Below are 13,761 nucleotides of genomic sequence, written 5' to 3'. Positions count from 1 at the left end.
GACAATAGATCTTCTGTTGGAAAAGAATGTAGTAGTCCCAAACGCCGGCGTCTTCTTGATAAAGACTACAACATAATAGATTCAGATGTCGACTCTGACTCTTTAAGTTGTAGTTCTTCTGATGTTTCTGATTCTGATGGAGAATCAAACTAAAATCTGAAAAAAAACTTGTAAATTTATTTACACTTAGACAAATCATATTAAAAATAAAAATTGCATTACTATATTCTGCTGAAATATGGAGCATGGGATATAATATCCGTCCTGTACATTATGTTATTAATAGAATTAGAATATCAGTCCTGTGTTATATATTACTATTTTAATTGTCTTGCTCAATCTATGATTCTAGTCATTCTTTTTTTGCTTTATATTTGTTTTTGATTATGTTTTGTTATAGTGCCAAGTCTTAGTATCTAACTAAAGAATTCAATTAATGATAGAATGGGTCCGTCCTGTATTTATTGTTGAATTGTTTCTCTATCATTTATTTTGTTTTTTTGTTATAAAGAATTGAAAAAAAAAATATTACAAACTATAAACAGCTTTTCATATTTATTTAACAAAAGTATCCAGTCAACAAATTGATTTTAAATTGAAACAATGTTACAAAATGTGTGCTCACGCAAACAACATTTTGCTTGAGCAATTTTTATTGCTCGCCCAAACCTTAATTTGCGTGAGCAGTCACCTGCTCGCCATCAATTTATTCGTGGCCAGCCCTGCTGTATGACGCACAAGACCATGTGGGCACACAAGCCCAATATTTATATCGTTAATTGAGTCCCAGGGGACTTTACGGGTTGGTGAGCAGGTGTTTACCCAGAAATTAGGGGTGGAGCGCCTAGTCTGATGAGCAAGGAGATATGTTGACATTGGTTGAGCAATACAATCTAATTAAAATATAGATCTATATTTCGTTTCGTTTTTTATACTTTCGATGGCCTACACTACATGTAGATCTAACAAGTTATAGTGGGAGTTCACGTTCTATGACGTCGGGTACCAAGCAAGCGACATTTGACCCGATAACGTCAGTCATTCCATTAACCAATTAGCGACCGCCATGCTTTTTTAAATCTACTTTTGCTTTGTTTTGATTTCTATCGCTGGTAATGTCTACCCACAGTTCCGCGCAAAAAAGGTCAAATGCTGGATTCGACAAACCATTTGATTGGCTGATCCCTCATTTCATGCAGAACACGAGTTAAATAACAAGTCTTCCAGATCCAAGTGTAGTAAAGACGAGTAAAAACGAAATTTTGAACTATAAAAAACGAAATGAAATTAGATCTGTGTTTTAATCAGATTGTCGAGCAATATGTCTATGAAGTAATGGGACAGGACTCTGTCCGTAGTTTTGTAAATCGCATTGAAACCACATGATTTTTTTTCCACTAAAACATAAACCCACACCTACATACCCTTTCAATTAGACCCTACATTATTTTTACTACAGGTAGCTATAAACCTCTAGTTCAGATATTTAAGGCTGAATTACAAGCATTTAAACCATATCTATAATTGTGTAATTTGCTAACAAATATAGATATATAAGAAAAAAGCTAATTATTTATTGAAGTAAAACATTTATCGAAAATCAAAATTACAGTTACTCTGCACTTTAAATGTCATCAAAGTTGGCCGTTATCACCATCACTACATGTATAAACATCAAATTCGGTTCCTTTAACAGTCTTTTTGTTTCATTTTCACATTTACTACACTTACAAAGATTAGATATGTACATGTTCAAGATAACCATGGTGTGCCCCAAAAATGTATAGTTTGTTTATTTGGGAGGACCATGTAGCAGAGCTTCACGCTAGAAATTTTGGGTGCAGGCGTAATAGCAATTTTTCGATGTCATTAGTTAATCCCACAAGCAGACAATGAAACCACGTTCTGTGAATTCTGATAACATTGTCTGAAAATGGACGACAATAAACATATTTAGTAGGTAACGATTTTCACGTGGATGTCATAAAATATGCTGGAGATTTTTTTAAATACCGATTTACATGTATTATCAGTTTTAATTATGAACAAGAATTTAACGATACTCGTACTCGTAGAAATAAACAAATTGGCATAACTTGCGAGGAAGGTATATTTTCTCCCCGATATTTAGTTTAACAATAATTCAATTAAAATGACAATTCGGCAACCAACATTCAATATATATTTTATGTCCCCCAAATTTAATGTCATGTATTGGATAGAAGCTGGAAGACTGTTTACTTATTTCAGTTTCGTATTTGACTTTAAGATACAGATTCCCCATTTCCCACATTGCAAAACAGATCAACATGTCAAATCATTTTAGTTAACGGCAAATGACTTAAAAATATCATGTCTTAAATAGCGCCTTCACCCCTTTACACTTGAACTTATAAATGCAACGCACAAACTGCCTACCGTATTTATACAGTAGACGATAAATATACTAAATAATAATCCTGTTCCGTTTCCAATAATTATCACAGAAACAAATATTAATTTTCATTTTTTCCATGAACATATCGAAGAAGACGCTTTCACTAAAACACCTAACAACAAGTTCTTATGAATGGAAACTTGTCCCGACAGAATTTAGATTATTAATAGTAACTGAGGCGACAATTACTCACATCAAAGAGAACACATCAAAGAGTACACATCAAAGAGTACAAAGGAAATTGCCTAACAAAAAAGCATGCATTAGTTAAAGGGGCATGGTGCGATATAAGGGTTGATTTTTGTGCCAAATTTAAAAACCAGCGGCTGCCAGGCAGGATACGCCCACATTTTCGAGAGTTGGATAGAGAACAAGCTAAAACGAAAGATTTTTCCTACAATCTAGGGCCATAATTCAGGAAATTACAATTCGATATGCGCAAATATTGAAAGGAACCGAGATCTTTGGGTTATAAACTTACATTTCAAGTTTAAACAGAATCGGATAACTAGCGGCTGCCAGGCAGGATAATCCCACATTTTCGAGAGATGGATAGAGAACAAGCTAACAAGAAAGTGATTTTTCCTACTATCAAGGGCCATAATTCAGGAAATTACAATTCGATATGCGCATATATCGAAAGGAACTGAACGAACGGCAGCCATTTTGTCTGTCAATTTTGGGCCGATTTTCACGAAATTCGAACTCAGGGTGTAACGGTGATATAATCATACGGTTTTTTTAAATCGGATAAAAATTAAAACGCAATTTTTGGTACAATCAGGGGCCATAATTCAGGAAGTTAAGGTCCGATATGTGCGAATATCGAAAGGAACCAAGATCTTTGGGTTATAAACTTACATTTCAAGTTTCAACAAAATCGGATAAAAATTGTGACCTCTATAGGGTCCACAACCTTGATATAACATATTCTTATGCTATTCCAGAACGAACGGCGGCCATTTTGTCTGTCAATTTTGGGCCGATTTTCACGAGATTCAAACTCAATCATCCTTAGGGTGTAACGGTGATATAATAGAACGTTTTTTTAAATCGGATAAAAATCATGACTTCTATAGGGTCCACAAGCTAAAAACGTGATTTTTCATACAATCAGGGGCCATAATTCAGGAAGTTACGGTCCGATATGCACGAATATCGAAAGGAACCGAGATCTTTGGGTTAAAAACTTACATTTCAAGTTTCAACAAAATCGGATAAAAATTGTGACCCCTATAGGGTCCACAACCTTGATATACCATATTCTTACGCTATTTGGGAACGAATGGCAGCCATTTTGTCTGTCAATTTTGGGCCGATTTTCACGAAATTCGAATTCAATCATCCTTAGGGTGTAACGGTGATAAAATAGAATGGTTTTTTAAATCGGATAAAAATTATGACCTCTATAGGGTCCACAAGCTAAAAACGCGATTTTTCGTACAATCAGGGGCCATAATTCAGGAAATTACGGTCCGATATGCACGAATATCGAAAGGAACCGAGATCTTTGGGTTATAAACTTACATTTCAAGTTTCAACAAAATCGGATAAAAATTGTGACCTCTATAGGGTCCACAACCTTGATATACCATATTCTTACGCTATTTGGGAACGAATGGCGGCCATTTTGTCGGTCAATTTGGGGCCGATTTTCACGAAATTCGAACTCAATCATCCTTAGGGTGTAACGGTGATATAATAGAACAGTTTTTTAAATCGGATAAAAATTATGACTTCTATAGGGTCCACAAGCTAAAAACGTGATTTTTCGTACAATCAGGGGCCATAATTCAGGAAGTTACGGTCGGATATGCACGAATATCGAAAGGAACCGAGATCTTTGGGTTATAAACTTACATTTCAAGTTTCAACAAAATCGGATAAAAATTGTGACCCCTATAGGGTCCACAACCTTGATATACCATATTCTTACGCTATTTGGGAACGAATGGCGGCCATTTTGTCTTTCAATTTTGGGCCGATTTTCACGAAATTCGAACTCAGTCATCCTTAGGGTGTAACGGTGATATAATAGAACGTTTTTTTAAATCGGATAAAAATAATGACTTCTATAGGGTCCACAAGCTAAAAACGTGATTTTTCGTACAATCAGGGGCCATAATTCAGGAAGTTACTGTCCGATATGGGCAAATATCGAAAGGAACTGAGATCTTTGGGTTATAAACTTACATTTCAAGTTTCAACAAAATCGGATAAAAATTGTGACCTCTATAGGGTCCACAACCTTGATACATGCCAATATCGAAAGCAGCCAAGATCTTTTGGGGATAAACCTATATTTCAAGTTTCGTCGAAATCGGATAAGAATTGTGACCTGTAGAGAGTCCACAAACAATTGTGGACGGACGGACAGGGGCGACGGCATAATACGTCCACATGAAAATGTGGGCGTATAAAAATTGTGACCTCTATAGGGTCCACAACCTTGATATACCATATTTTTACGCTATTTGAGAACGAACGGCGTCCATTTTGTCTGTCAATTTTGCGCCGAGTTTCACAAAATTCGAACTCAGTCATCCTTAGGGTGTAACGGTGATATAATAATACGTTTATTTAAATCGTCTGTCAATTTTGGGCCGATTTTCACGAAATTCAAACTCAGCCATCTTTAGGGTGTAACGGTGATATAATAATACGGTTTTTTAAATCGAATAAAAATTATGACCTCTATAGGGTCCACAAGCTAAAAACGCGATTTTTTGTACAATCAGGGGCCATAATTCAGGAAGTTACGGTCCGATTTGTGCGAATATCCAAAGGAACCGAGATCTTTGGGTTATAAACTTACATTTCAAGTTTCAACAAAATCGGATAAAAATTGTGACCTCTATAGGGTCCACAAGCTAAAAACGTTATTTTTCGTACAAACAGGGGCCATAATCCATGAAGTTTCGATCCGATACATGCCAATATCGAAAGCAGCTGAAATCTTTTGGGGATAAACCTATATTTCAAGTTTCGTCAAAATCGGATAAGAATTGTGACCTGTAGAGAGTCCACAAACAATTGTGGACGGACGGACGGATGGACGGACGTCCAGGGGCGACGACAATAGAGAGGTTTCGCAGCTTAACAGTTACGCTTACATTTAGATAAGTGTAAGTGTAACTGTACATTATGACGTTTCGCTAAATTCACACTTACAGTTACAATTAGTAGGTGGCGACACTAAGAATAGCAGACGATAGGCATGAGAACATGGACGCTGACGAAATTTTAAGGTTAGCCTTGGAAAATGATGATGAAGAGACTTCAAACTATGTCATCCTATTTGGTATTGGCAGCCATGTCTCCAATTCAACTTACGATCCAGACTGGCCAAGATTTAACCTAAATAACCTCTCAGACGAACAGATTAGGTGTCATTTCAGATTTGATAGGAATGGAATTCACCGTCTTGCCACAAGTCTTCATATCCCGGTTGAGATGTTTTGTGTAAACCGGGCACGGGTAAATGGAGTTGATGCTTTATGCATTTTGCTACGGCGTTCGGTCTATCCTAATAGGCTTGTGGACCTTGAGAAATTATTTGGAAGGCCGAAATCAACCCTCTCTTTGATCATAAATACAACTCTCGACTTCATTTATAATGAATTTGGTCAATTACTGAGTTCTTTAGATCAACCATGGTTAGGGGAAAAAAAGTTACGAGAGTATTCGGTTGCCATACATGAGAAAAGGGCTCCACTTGACAATATATTTGGCTTTATTGATGGAACTGTCAGAGCTGTCTGTAGACCACGAGAGAATCAAAAAGTCTGCCACAAGCGCGTCCATGCCCTCAAGTTTCAGTCGGTAGTCACTTCTAATGGACTCGTTGTAAACATGTTTGGACCTGTTGAGGGAAGGCGACATGATTGTGCACTTTTAAAACTTAGATTACTAGAGCAGTTAGAAACCAAAGATTTTAAAACTTCAAATGGTCAGTCTTTGGCATTATATGGAGATCTGCGTATCCAGTAAGGAATAATTTACTGTGTCCCTTACGGCGGCTGAAAATAACTTCAACTCTCAAATGTCAAGTGTAAGAGAATGCGTGGAATGGGAATTTGGAAAGATAATAAATTTGTTTGCCTTCCTAGACTTTAAAAAGAATTTGAAGCTCATGCTGCAACCCGTCGCCAAATACTACTTGGTTGGTGCACTGATTTCCAACTGCCACACGTGTCTTTATCGGAGTCAAACAAGCAGTTTTTTCCAGTTACAACCTCCTACTATCGAAGAATATTTAGAAAGAAACTGATGGTTTAATAAACAAACACCAAATTGTGATATAGAGCTTTATAATATATATACAAAACTAGAGTGTAATAAATAAATATATATAATTTATCACTTTTGATTCTGAGTAAGTCTTATTAATAATTCCATCATCTGCTGGTCCCTTTGTAGTCTTGCCTCCCTCTCTACTTTCTCCAATTCAAATTTCTTCTTTTCTAGCTCTAGTTGTTCCCATTTTAACTTGGATTCCTCCGCGTGTTTCTCCCTAAGAAACGTGATGTAGTCTGCAGCTGGTGTTGACGAGTGTGATTTTCTCTTTTTGGTGGGTGTTACAGTGTCATCTTCTACAAAATAAATACATAAAGATGATTAGAATTGTTTCTTCATCTGATTTCTATCAACAATGAAAACCATTTTCAAAAATTAATAATCTATAGATTTCAGACGAATACAAAACATAAGTTTACCCTCAGTTTCCATAGATGTGCGTTTGGTCCCAGAAAGAGTCTGCATTGCCAGTCGTCTCACGTCTTCCCCCTGTTCCTGTTTCTTCCTATCTAATGCCGAAGCCTTTCCCTTCTCTTCAGTTTCCAAACTACATATTTCTGTTAAATCTCCCCATATTCTTCATCCGTACCGGATCTGCCAAGGAATAAATTATTGAATTATGAAAAGGCAAATAAATTTTAACTAACGCTTACATTAGACTTACTTCCGAAATAATATCATCACATATTCTAGTTTTTGTTTTATTTTCATGATAGCATACAGTAACAAATAAAATATGGTATTGCCAGTGGCTTATACTTACGCTCTGTATGACGATAACTCATCCTTATTAAATTTCTGCAATAAATCTTGCTTCCGACTTCTGCAAGCTCTAACTGAAACTTGAGAATTTGGCCGTATGATCTGCAGAACCTCATTGACGCTCTTTGCCACCGAATCCCATGACTTTGAGTCGTTCGGTCTCCTCGAGATCACTTCTTTAAGTAACAGTATATCCAACGCCGGCCAGAATCTAACATTCTGGGGCTCATCGAATGAAGGCGACGGCATTCTTGTCCTGTTGTTGAGGGCAAATGATCTACTTTTGCTGAAAAATATAAAATGGATTTCATGCGCAGTAGGTATTTCATTAGGCTAGCCTACGGCACTTGAACTACCACTTGGCCTATTAGTAACGCCAAAGAAATAGAACATGGGGGGGGGGGGGGGTGTCTAACGCGTGCGCTTTAGCCTAGATCATAATGACTAGTGGTTAATGACACCGTAAGTAAAGTAAGACTGGGTATAAATAATGTCTGTCATCGGGTCAAGTGGCGTGGTGGTTTTCTAAGCTTGTTTGTAGTTATACGAGGCAAGAATATACTAAATTTAGGGTCCCCTACCAACATGGTAAGATTTCTCCAAGTTCTTCGGTTTCCTTCCACTGCAAAAGAGAGTGTGAAGGATAACCAAGTCTTCCCAAGGTAGCCACAGACTAGGCCAGGTCCATGATATCGATAGGCCTACATAGCACCATAGTCATGGGCAGTTCTAGAGCACATCACGGATAGATGGTTGAATTACTAAAGCATGCATGTTTTGTTTCGGCCTCTCCCTTTTTGTATAGGAGAAGGTCTTCTCTGTGGATGTAGTTCGTGAAAACCACGATTCAGAGAACAATTATGGACTTGATCATAGAAATTAAACAAGGTTTAGCTAAGTGTTGTGAACTTACATTTATGGAGGCTGCTATCCGTCTGCTACACTTTTATGACGTGCGCTTTACGTCATACGTCACAAAAACCGATCACGTTTTACCGTCTAAATGTAACTGTAAATGTAAAGTTGCGAAACCTCTCTAATATACATGTACATCCACATGAAAATGTGGGCGTATAAAAATATCACCACCGTTTTGTTTTGTTTTTTCTGACACTATTCAATAAATATTTACATACTATAAAAGTACACTATATGATTGTGGGATCTGAAAACAAGTCGGGGCTTATATTAGGTGGAAAAAGTGATTTTGAGATTATGATTATACATTTGATTTTATTAACTTTTCAAGTAGATCTCATCATTCTTCTCACAAAACTTTTTACAGATTCAAAATCGGATGAAAACTTTTTTTTTTATTGAGGCTCAAAGTTGTGTTTTTTGTCTTTTCGCGGAAGAAAGGTTTTTCAACACTTTGAAAAAGCCATTTTTGGTGTTTTTTGTGATGCCATATTTCTTTTCATATCAAACCTATCAAAAGTAAAGATGTAAATTCATGAAATACAACTTTAAGCCTAATTATGTTTCAATTTTCACATTTTTGTAATAATTACACTGTTATATCTGAAATATTGAACCTGGTTGTTATGTAATTTATAATGAGTAGCTATCAAGTATGATTAACATAAAAAAAAAAAGAGTAAAAATATATATATGCCTTCTCTCAAGAGCTGGATATATGTTCATTTTCGAACAATTTTCCGCGGCACACAATTGCCTATTTTTTGGCAATAGGAAGGAATGGAGATACACAAGTGAAATTATGGGAATATGTCAAAAAGTTTGTGAATTTTTAAAATTACTTATTTCCAATCTGCCATATATTATCAATTTTGGTTGTCATAGCAACCAAAATGGAAAAAAATGCAATTTTTGACCATTTTCAACGCTATTTACCATAACCCAAAAGGTCATCACCACATTTAAAATTAAGCAGTTTAAAATATTTGAAACCCATGTAATATCAAATGATATGGATTGTGTAAGTTTGAGAAAAATATGAAGGAGTTTGGGCTGTTACCATAGCAACTACATTTATTTTTTTTCCGAAAACCATTATTTTCCAATAATCATGACATCAATATTGATAACTGTATGATTTTAAAAACAGAAGCTATTGGAAAAGATTTTAAAAAATAAATAAAATCAGAATATTTATATGTCTTCTCCCAAGAGCTGGAAAGGAGTTCCCTTTTGAAGAACATTCTGCAGCAGCTAATTGTCTATTTTGGACATTATTAAGATATAAATAAAATATGAAGGAATTAAGATCTTGAACAGAAATTTTGTTTACATGTATTTATGTTTGTGAATTTTTAAAATTACTTATCTTTACTCTTGTATATTACTTAATATTTGGTTGTTATAGCAATCAAAACGAAAACAAACACCCCAAAAAAGGCAATGTTATTCCATTTTCAATGGTGTTTACCCTGACAAACCAATTGATCACCACATTTTAAGTATAGTAGCAGAAAGCATTTTAGCATATATTTATAGCCCATGGCATGTAATATAAAATATTAAGAATTGTATAATTTTAGTGAATTATTAAGGATTTTGGATGGTTGTCATAGCAACCACATAATTTTAAAAAACGGACAACTGTTGTTTCATTATCATTGTTCTCAGCATTCGATTCTTACATTATTGTTAGAATTCTGCTTTTACATATTATTTTCTACTCAGAAGATAACATTGACCAATAAAAAATTATTCTCTAAAGACTAAAGAGTAAAAGTAGGTTACTCAGTTACTGATAGGCTATGGTAGGCCTAGTCATGTTTATAACGGCCTAAAAATGTATCAAGGTTGTGGACTCCATAGAGGTCACAATTTTTATCCGATTTTGTTGAAACTTGAAATGTAAGTTTATAACCCAAAGATCTCGGTTCCTTTCGATATTCGCGCATATCAGACTGTAACTTCCTGAATTATGGGCCCTGATTGTACGAAAAATCGCGTTTTTAGCTTGTGGACCTTATAGAGGTCATAATTTTTATCCGATTTAAAAAACCGTATTATTATATCACCGTTACACCCTAAGGACAACTGAATTCGAATTTCGTGAAAATCGGCCTAAAATTGACAGACAAAATGGCCGCCATTCGTTCTCAACTAGCGTAAAAATATGGTACATGTATATCAAGGTTGTGGGCGCTATAGAGGTCACAATTTTTATCTAATTTTGTTGAAACTTGAAATGTATGTTTATATCCCAAAGATTTTGGGTCCTTTCGATATTCGTGCATATCGGACCTTAACTTCCTGAATTATGGCCCCTGATTGTTCGAAAAATTGCGTTTTTAGCTTGTCGACCCTATAGAGGTCATAATTTTTATCCGATTTAAAAAAACGTTATTATTATATCACCGTTACACCCTAAGGACGACTGAGTTTGTATTTCGTGAAAATCGGCCTGAAATTGACGGACAAAATGGCAGCCATTCGTTCTCAACTAGCGTAAAAATATGGTATATCAAGGTTGTGGACCCTATAGAGGTCACACTTTTTATCCGATTTTGTGGAAACTTGAAATGTAAGTTTATAACCCAAAGATCTCAGTTCCTTTCGATATTCGCGCATATCGGACCGTAACTTCCTGAATTATGGCCCCTGATTGTACGAAAAATCACGTTTTTAGCTTGTGAACCCTATAGGGTCATAATTTTTATCCAATTTAAAAAAACGTATTATTATATCACCGTTACACCCTAAGGACGACTTAGTTTGTATTTTGGTATAACATATAGTACAAACAAACAAGCCAACAGTGAGGCTGATGTCCCCCGCCGAAATCCCAAAATAAATAGATGACACATTAATTAATCGCACATTTATTTTTTTCAAAAGTATCGAGCAATCAAATTATACACTAAGTTTCAGCACTCTCTATCAGATAGAATCAAAGTTATCTTGTCCCAAAGCATCGACCAATGTTAATAATTGAACTCAGCCATGACATGACAGCAGAAAATACTCATTATCAAACTTAGTCAAGGTAATGATATAATAAAGCTATACACCAAGTGTCCTCACTCTCACTTAATTAGAACTAAAGTTATCGTGTCCCAAAGCATCAGCCAATCAAATTGCTTATCCCTGCTTACTCTAAGCAAAAAATTCTCATCTTCACACTCCATCAAGGCATTCACCTAATAGCCACCTATGCCAAGTGTGAACATTCTAACTCAACTAGAATGAGAGTTATTGTGTTCTAAAGTCTCGACCAATCAAATTGCTTATCTCTGCTTAACCTAAGCACAAAATGCTCATCTTCGAACTCCATCAAGACATTAACCTAAAAAACACCTACACCAAGTTTGCACATTCTAGCTCAATTAGAAAAGGAGTTAATGTGTTCCAAAGTCTCGGCCAATCAAATTGCTTATCGCTCTGCTTACCCTAAGCAGAAAATGTTCATTATCGAGACTTAGTCAAGGTATTGATATAATAAAGCTATACACCAAGTGTCCTCACTCTCCCTTTTAATTAGAACTAAAGTTATCAGGTCCCAAAGCATCAACCAATCAAATTGCTTATCTCTGCTTACCCTAAGCGGAAAATGCTCATCTTCGAACTCCATCAAGGCATTGACCTAATCAACACATACACCAAGTTTGAACATTCTAGCTCAATTAGGAAGAGAGTTATCGTGCCCCAAAGTATCAACCAATCAAATTGCTTATCTCTGCTTACCCTAAGCGGAAAATGCTCATCTTCGAACTCCATCAAGGCATTGACCTAATAAACACATACACCAAGTTTGAACATTCTAGCTCAATTAAAAGTTATCGTGTCCCAAAGCATCAACCAATCAAATTGCTTATCTCTGCTTACCCTAAGCGGAAAATGCTCATCTTCGAACTCCATCAAGGCATTGACCTAATCAACACATACACCAAGTTTGAACATTCTAGCCCAATTAGGAAGAGAGTTATCGTGTCCCAAAGCATCAACCAATCAAATTGCTTATCTCTGCTTACCCTAATTGGAAAATGCTCATCTTCGAACTCCATCAAGGCATTGACCTAATAAACACATACACCAAGTTTGAACATTCTAGCTCAATTAGGAAGAGAGTTATTGTGTCCCAAAAAGTGTGACGGACAGACAGACGGACAGACGGACAGACAGACGGACGAACCCATTTTAATAGTCCCCTGCTTTCTTCGAAAGGCGGGGGACAATAAATAAATACAATATGTACAAAAACAATATAGTTCACCGATGTTTTTGTAATAAAGAACAATAGTATTGTTTGTTGATTAGCCTTATGATTTTAGACAAAATGGTAAGTTCACCAATGTTTTTGTAATAAAGTAGACCCGTATTGTTTGTTAATTGACTTTATCCCATGATTTAAAAAATTGGCGATGGTTAATATTGGCTCAAAAATAATTCCTTAAATTGCGCCAAAGCCCCTTTTAGATTAATTGAATTCGCATAAAAACAACAAAGAGTGGCTACGTGCGATTTTATTCTTTGATCTTGATACACGGGACATTTCTGTTATTCAAACAAATCTGCACGAGAATGACAACATACAAGTTGACAGTTACGACTGGTTTGGGGTTCATGAAGAATAGGCTCTTCTATCGAGCCTACAGTTATTCTTTTCTAAAATAAAATGAGTGCCTTGGATTTTTGTGTGGATTTGATAGCGGTTATACTTTACTAATATTCTCTGACATCGGAGACTTGTGTCGCGTTCATTTCATTTTTGCGGCAAGTACGAGCTTCGTATGTCTGATTTGAAAGCACTTTCGATTCCCGTTGCAAGTTCTATTTGTCACTTTTGTGACTTTCGCAGTGTCCCCCCTCCCACCCATATTATTTTAATACGTCATAATACGAGGATCACGTGGCTAAGTGGGTAAGACGGTAGCTCGCTAGCTGGAGGTCGGGTGTTCGATCCCTGCATTTGCCGAGAAAGTTCATCAAGATTTTCCGGCGTGGTTCTCCCTTGTCAGTGATGCAGGACGGAGGGGCTGACAAGGAAAGCTGTCTAGTCGTTCGGATGGGACGAAAAACCGAGGTCCCGTGTACACATTGGCGTGCACGTAAAAGATCCCTTGGCAGTTGGAATTCGATATAAGAGTAGGCCGTAGTGCCGCTGTCCGGGCAAAATTCCCTCATAGCACACTGTATGGCGTATGCCCGTCTTCATTAGCACAGGTTAGGAGCAGAACAGTAGGACGTTAAACCCCATTTCATTTCATTTCACGTCATAATACATTATTATCATATACTTTTCGCCAAGTTCGTTCGTTCTTGGTGTTTAACGTCTGCTTCCACATAAGTGACAA

General features: G+C 36.3%; 1 long non-coding RNA gene across 2 annotated transcripts; it reads right to left on the bottom strand.

The window, feature by feature from the left end:
* Nucleotides 1-6,807: 6,807 nt before the first annotated feature.
* LOC126814518 (uncharacterized) lies at nt 6,808-8,932 on the bottom strand. 2 transcript variants are annotated; one of them, XR_007677644.2, is made up of 4 exons: nt 8,409-8,932; nt 7,497-7,781; nt 7,153-7,327; nt 6,808-7,029 (listed from the first exon to the last, which is right to left on the bottom strand). It is a non-coding gene; the product is annotated as an uncharacterized LOC126814518 (long non-coding RNA). The 2 variants fall into 2 exon arrangements; XR_007677643.2 differs by having other exon boundaries at nt 7,497-8,932.
* Between the last annotated feature and the right edge of the window lie 4,829 nt (nt 8,933-13,761).

Source organism: Patella vulgata, chromosome 3 (genome assembly GCF_932274485.2).
Source record: "Patella vulgata chromosome 3, xgPatVulg1.2, whole genome shotgun sequence".
Lineage (NCBI taxonomy): Eukaryota > Metazoa > Mollusca > Gastropoda > Patellidae > Patella > Patella vulgata.
Note: the sequence above shows the minus strand (reverse complement) of the source record. Positions and strands in the feature narration are given on the sequence as shown.